Consider the following 7,055-nt stretch of genomic DNA (forward strand, 5'->3'; position numbering starts at 1 on the left):
TTTGTTTGAATCATATTTTAATATATTTTATGAAAAGTTTTCATAAACTTTAAAGATCAACATTTTTTACATTTATTGAGAGAAGCTAGCTGCTAATAATATTTGGATATTTTTTATTATACTTAAACCAATTACAAGAGCAAAACTTTTTGCTTATCAAATCTTCTTTGAATAATCATTCGAATGTGTGAAAATTCTGGAAAAGGGTTACATAACGCATCTTTTGTTTAATTATTATTTATTTATTTATTCATTATTTATTTGTGCACATTAAATTCACATATGGTTCTCATATATTTAAGAAGATTTAATCACCTGGATGGAAGATGAATGTGAAAGCTTGTATGAACAATAGTTAAAGTTTCCTTCTAAAAATTGACAATTTATATAAGATTTCAATAACCTAGCTTTTAAATAAGTATGCAGCAGGAATTTCGAGAAACTCGTTTTTTATGTTAATCTTTTAATGTTAGGTAAGAAACCTGCAATTGTATTTGTTCCACTGTAACCACAGTAATATTTGGCCATATTGAAAATATGTACACTGAAATATTTTGCATGTGTCGTTTTCAATATTATTTTCATCGTATTTGACAAGTACGCACAACGTATAAAACCCGAAAAAGTTGTATGTCAAATTTTGTCTACAGATCGCTGACTTCCAAAATGTCCAGGGGGGGAGTTTTAGCTTCAGCTCGCACATACATTCCAAATTACGTATTGCCTTGTAAAGCAAAAGTTTTTCATAACTTTTCATAAGTTACGCTTATTTATACGAGACCACAATTTTGTACTTTGCATTTTCTTTATTTTCAACATTTCTGCACTCTGCTCAATGCTTCGCTCCTTGGCGTGCACATCATCCTTTCATTCAGTTTTATTTCTTTTATTTTACTTTTCATTTTATTTTTTTTTTCCTCTAGTTTTGCTGGCGAGGAAATTGAAACTTTGCTACTATTTTGCATAATTTTCGTATGGCAGAGCAAAAAGGAGACAGCAATCCTTAAGCAGAAGCATTCATATGCCACTGCCGCTGCCACAGCCACAGCCACTGCCACTGCCACAGCCACTGCCACTGCCACGAAGTGCATACAATTGAAGTTGAGGCAGACAAGAAGAATGTCGACGCCTTGCCAAAAGGAAATGTCGCTGCGGTTGTGGGGCAAAGCCAACTAAATTTAGTATTTACTTACCACATCCTTTACAGCTTGAGCTCGGCTCGGCTTCTCTTGGCTCGCATTGGCATGTCTAGGCCCGATTGCTGCCGGCATTTGCATATGTACAATATGCCAAGTGTATCCATCAGTTTATTTTGTCAGCTCGCCCATGTATATTGTGGGCTGCAGCAACAACCTTGTCAACCTGGTTAAAAGAAAACATTTCCGCTTACAGTCAACTGATTTTTCCTAGTTCATTCACCTTGCCAAATTTTCTCCACAAGCTGAATCCACGATGCCTAGTGTAATCCCATTAGCAGCTGCTCTTGGCGCCTGTTTTAAGTAGCTTCGTCGTTTGTATACATAATGGGGAAGAAGGGTAGTAAGACATTTGCAGATCTTGCGGTCTGCTGAAAATGCATCGGCTGACTGCCTGCCAAAAATGCACTCGCTCAGATGAGTAACTGGCTGAAGGCAAGCTGTGAAGATAGATGCCCTGGCAGCAAAGTCACAAAAAATTGGACGTGAATTAATTACAAGCTTATGTTATATGTTTATATAGAACATCTGCTTACAAATCAGTGCTCATAAGTCAATATGCCAAATGCCAGAAATGCTAGAAATGCCCAAAAGCCGAATTGTCCGACAGTCGCCAGTCGGCGATAAAGTATTTATAGAGTCCTTTTTCTAGCTGGGGTCTGGGCCACCCGTCGAGTGATGTGCTCTGGAATTAATTGAAAGGCTTTTGCTTTGGCTCCCAGTGATAAATTAATGTGTCGATTGTGTGTCGAGGATTAAAAGTAACTCGGTTATGTATGTGATTTTTATATCGTTGTTGGGCCTCAGCTTAACTGGTCTGCCCTTCATTGTTCATTGTTTTTGTTTCGGGTCTTGTTGGATTATGCACATGTTTACAAGGTTTTAGTTATTTATGATTTTTTGGAATTTGTTTTTTGTGTTTGCTTGTTTCGTAGTTTTTTTCCAAGGGGAAGGGCGGCGCGGCGTGGGGTGCTTGTTTTGGCAGGTTTATAAGTTATGCAGTTTGCTGAATTATTAATAAATAAATTGTTGTTTGCCTTCTTGTGGCAGCGCTGACATGGGACCAAGGACTATGTGCCACGTGCCGCGTGAGTGCCTCAGCAAGACATAAATTGCTACTAAGTAGTGTTGGAAAACTGTCGAATGTGAGATATACTATCGATACTATCGCTGGTTGGAAAATGGTTTAGGAATTTAAGTTTGTTGTTTGAAAATATAAATTCCGAATAAGCTGGAACTAATTATAATTATTACGTATTTTAATAACGTAATTTATTCAGACAAATTTAAAGAAAAATCAAATGAAAAAATGATTTAACAGCTGGCAACTTTTGAAATTCAGTTATAAATAGAATATACTCTTCAAAGATTTTCAAGATAATTTATAAAATTTTAAGTGCTCTAAAAAAAATTTCATAGTTTGAATTACTTAGCATCGACTTTGATGTACTTATGTAAATATTTAATATACGTATTTTCGTATTTTTTGTATTTAGTCCTACACCACTTTTTGTATGCACATGCCAGAGGCGACTAATCACATTTCTAAAGTGCCAGCCTGATAACATTTTTTGTTGTGTTTGCTTAGGACAAATTAAATAATTGGCATGACAATGAACATGACAATGCAATAGACAGACATACCTACGCATAGTTGGAGGCGTAACACAAGCAACAAACAAAAGCAAAATCCAATGTGTACGCAGTTCGTACAACTCTGGGACAGACCTCAAAGCCGCCCCCAATGCTCGAACAGCAACCGACAACAATTTCATTAGAACTGAAGCCTTATGTCCTGTCCGAGTCGGGGTTCCAGCTATTGTCCTTGTCATCGACATGGTTGTTCTCATCGAAAGGCATTACAAACAAAACTACTTAAATTACCACGATTACATGTTATCGTAAATTAATTGTCCGACATTTTGTTTTACTAACAACATTCTAAAGAGATGCGCTAAAGCTAGCAAATATGTACTGTGTATATGTATGGATGTGTGTATATGACTTGACGTCAGTGTCACATACAAAGAGCTTTGTTGTGGCATCTTGCTACTTGTGTATCTCTATTTCGATATACGCAGAATCTGTTATATCTATCCAAAGTCGGGCTTTTTGCTTGTCTGTCAGTGGTTAACATTATAGAAGCCTGCTGGTTTGTAGCTTTGTTTATTCGTGTGGTAATAGATTAGAAGAGACTACAAGAATAGTAAAGTCCAAAGGATTATGAACGCGTGTCAGTGATATTTCGCTTATTAAAAGATGGTGTTAGTTACAGAATCAACAGCCAGCCAAGTCGATATACTTACATCTGTCTATTCGCCGTCTGTTTCTACTTAAACTAGTCTCTGAATCTTATTTATTATCATGACACTATGCATAGGTACGTATATAAATCGTATAAGTCGTATTAAAGCGGTCAGCCATGTTGTATGGTATATTTAAAAAAAAAAAAACGGTAGAGAACAAAGCGTTCGTATGAAAATACTTCTGTTTATATGAGTGTACAAGGGTATTTAAGCTTCAGCCTGCCGAAGATAGTCATTGTTTCTTGATTTTCTCTTCTGACTTTGGGTAAATTGACTGAATTTTGAATATTTGTGAGTTGACGATAGCCATAAATAAACTTGTCAATAAATGAATTTCAGGTGAAAGTGTTTGGTTTTTCAAGAAAATAATTATTAATATATAACAAATTTTGTAGACAGATGCATTAAACAATTGGTAAATGCATTCGTATGATTTCCAAATTTACCACAAATATTCGAAAGGATGCCATGCACAATTGGGCCGAACAGTTTTCGGTTCTAATTGACAGGCGTGTCAAGCCAAACTAATTAAAATTTTATGCTAAAGTAGCGCCACAAAGTATGCAGCACATTTTCAACACTCTTTGTTTTGTGTCTGTGTGTATAGGTGTGTGTGTGTTTTAGCCTAGGCAAATGGGCGACAGCGTTGCCTCTCCCGGCTCGCTTAATGCATAATTACACACACAATTTTCATTAAATAAACGTGCAACGCCGCCAAATGTTTGCCGGTAGCAGGTGGCAGCTCACGTTACAGCCTGAGCATGAGCATGAGCATTCTTGCAACACCGCATCCCTTGTTGCATGCAACCTGTGCATCTGTGCAGCGCCGCATTCCGACGCTGTTAAGTGCGTTTGATTTGCCGCTCGAGTTAATTTCCACATGCCGCACTTGTTTATAAGTTCTCTAATTAATTTTTAAGTGCCACTGCTAACTGCCTGGAGAACAAGCACAAGCTAACAGCAATACGCACGTCTGTGTTAGTTAGTGTGCCTGTGTGTGTGTGTGCGTATGTGTGTTTTGTTTGAGAAACACTCTCGAAGTTCCAAGGTTCTATGGCAGTCAGCTGTGGCTAAATGCTAAAAAATTATGTACATGTGATTTGCTGGCCATAATGAAATTAGACGGTCTTGTTGTTATTGCAGCTGTTATACCCTCTGAGAAATGGTAAAAAGTGTATAACGGTTTTATGCCCATGTAACAAATGTCACATGCAGATAACAGCATCATTGACCCCATCAAAAATATGTATATTATTCAATTCGATCAAGTGTATCGATCTCAGATACTAAAACAATTCTATATTTTCATGTATTAGACTAAGTTGAATGAATATATTCTAATTGAACATCAATTTTGTAACCATTTTAGCTTAGAGAATATAAAAACTAAGAACACAAGGGTATATAGGGTATCTTTTACTGGGGCACGCCCGAATAGAGCATTGTTACTTGTTGTAGTTGTTATTGCCTTGCGGCTGTGGCTGCACTGAACGCTTATTTAAGTGGGTGAGCCCGACCGACGGACCGAGCTCAAGATTTGCATTATGTGACTTTGTGTGTGTGTGTGTGGGTATGTGTGTGTTAGTGGACCTGTTCGCATTATGGTCTGCTGCATAATGTGTGCGGACTTTAATGGAAATTTATGAACACGAAATGCTCAAATTACTTACCCAATGCTATTTATTAGTTGCTCTGTATGTAAATAGTCTCTATATTTATGCATTGTTGTTGGAAGCCAACACAAATTGTATGAACAGTGTTTAGTTTATGTTTGCATTGTACTAAAACAACATTACGAATTTCTATTAATTGACTAATTAAAATGCTCAAAAAGTGCCATTGTTAAGAGATAATGGTTAATGCAAATACTTAATAGTACAACTGAACAGATTATTCTTTACAATATATTAATTTATAATAAACAAACAGTACGATTTAGTATAAGCTTTTTATACTATTGTATATTGTTTCATGGATTTCCATAAAACGAATTATAACCTGCCATCATATCGTATAGCATCGAAGTTGTGTACACTGGCTCTTCATTCTAAAGGAGTTCAGGAAGTCCCTTTTTACAGAGTGTCTGAGAATTTACTATATTCATCAAAACATGTTCCATATGTTGCGGTTTCTGTGTCTACTGCAGAAACTTTACGAATCTCTGATTAACATTGTGTACGAAATCACTTAAGCATTTTTGTATGAATAATAAGTATTTCAATCATAAATAAAAATCCAATTAAACAAAAAACTAAGATTTCAATTGTGGTCCTGACAACAACTAAAGACGACGAGAACCAAATGCATATTTACCTGATGTACAAATATATTGTACAAGATAATGTCTGATGTTGTTGTAGTTGCTTATCGTGATTTTTGTGCGGGCCAATGTACTGTAGTTGCGTTACGCCCTCGGCATTTGGTTTGTTGTTGTTTTTGTTATTAAGAACTAATCTACTTGTAAAATCTTAATTAAAGTTATTATAAATATGTATGAAAAGAGGCGGCAGCTGAAGCAGTCGTAATAGCAACAGTGATGCCTGACATGCACCCAACATACCACACACACTCGTACATACACACACACTCACAGGCTTATACTCTGTAATATTTGTTGTACATTTGTCTGGCTGTCTCGATGTCGGTTTGTTTGTTTGTTTGCCTTCCTTTTTTTTTGCCCTGTACGCCCTTGGCTCTACTTTTCCGTCGTTAAATTGCGCAGCTGTTTGCACTTCACTTTATACATGTGTGTATGTACATGTTGTACTCCCCAACTCCACGCCCCCTTACCCACATTCTGTGGCAGCAACAGAAAAAGAAGGCATGTGGGTGGCCAAGTGTACAGCAAGTGGCACCAAAAGTATTTGCGCTTTATTATGACAACTGACATTAGTTTGTTTGATATTTGTGTTGGCTGCTTGGCCGGAGTCACATGCGTGTCCCAGTTCCCCAGTTTGATAAGATTTAATTGAGTTGACATTGGTGTGGGTGGCTGTGGGTAGTGGGTGGCTCGTGCTGAGCTCAGCCTGCGGGCATTTGTGGGAAAAGTCAAGTGTACAGCTGCTCTTTGCATCAGTTTTGTTTCTTTTGTTTGTATGTCTGTCTGTTTGTCTGCCACACGCTCAGTTTTCAATGATGAGTTGTTGCGCCTTTTGAAGTTGTTAACCTTTCCCGGGGTAATGCTGGGGTTAAGGTTAATGGCTGTTAATGCGACTTAATCAACCCAAAACGCACAACTAATCAACTCCAGAGTTGCCAGGCACCAAACCCTCATATAATTCCAGCAACCGAGGAAACGGAATCTGTCGCTTTGCATGCGAATTGAAAAAGTTTTGCGCGCAAATTTTTAATGAAATAAATTAAAAAAGCTGTCAGCTGACTGTAAGTTTATATTAGAGCTGATAAAAAAACGGCAGAAGCAGCTCTTAAGCAGCAGCAGGATCAGCTCTGCGAAATATGCTTAAGTGTTGAGTTACGCTAAATGGATTTTCAACTTGAGCGCGACTTCAACTAAAAAAAAGAGTCAACTACTTCCAACTAAACTGTCATGAGT

The 7,055-nt window shown here is 37.2% G+C and overlaps 1 long non-coding RNA gene across 1 annotated transcript; it reads right to left on the bottom strand.

Annotated features, from left to right (window-relative positions):
* Window positions 1-320: 320 nt before the first annotated feature.
* Window positions 321-2,213, bottom strand: LOC26531461 (uncharacterized). The gene is made up of 4 exons (XR_001450261.3): window positions 1,733-2,213; window positions 1,420-1,653; window positions 1,194-1,362; window positions 321-1,129 (listed from the first exon to the last, which is right to left on the bottom strand). It is a non-coding gene; the product is annotated as an uncharacterized lncRNA (long non-coding RNA).
* Window positions 2,214-7,055: the final 4,842 nt, after the last annotated feature.

This window comes from Drosophila virilis, chromosome 5, assembly GCF_030788295.1.
Source record: "Drosophila virilis strain 15010-1051.87 chromosome 5, Dvir_AGI_RSII-ME, whole genome shotgun sequence".
Classification (NCBI taxonomy): domain Eukaryota; kingdom Metazoa; phylum Arthropoda; class Insecta; order Diptera; family Drosophilidae; genus Drosophila; species Drosophila virilis.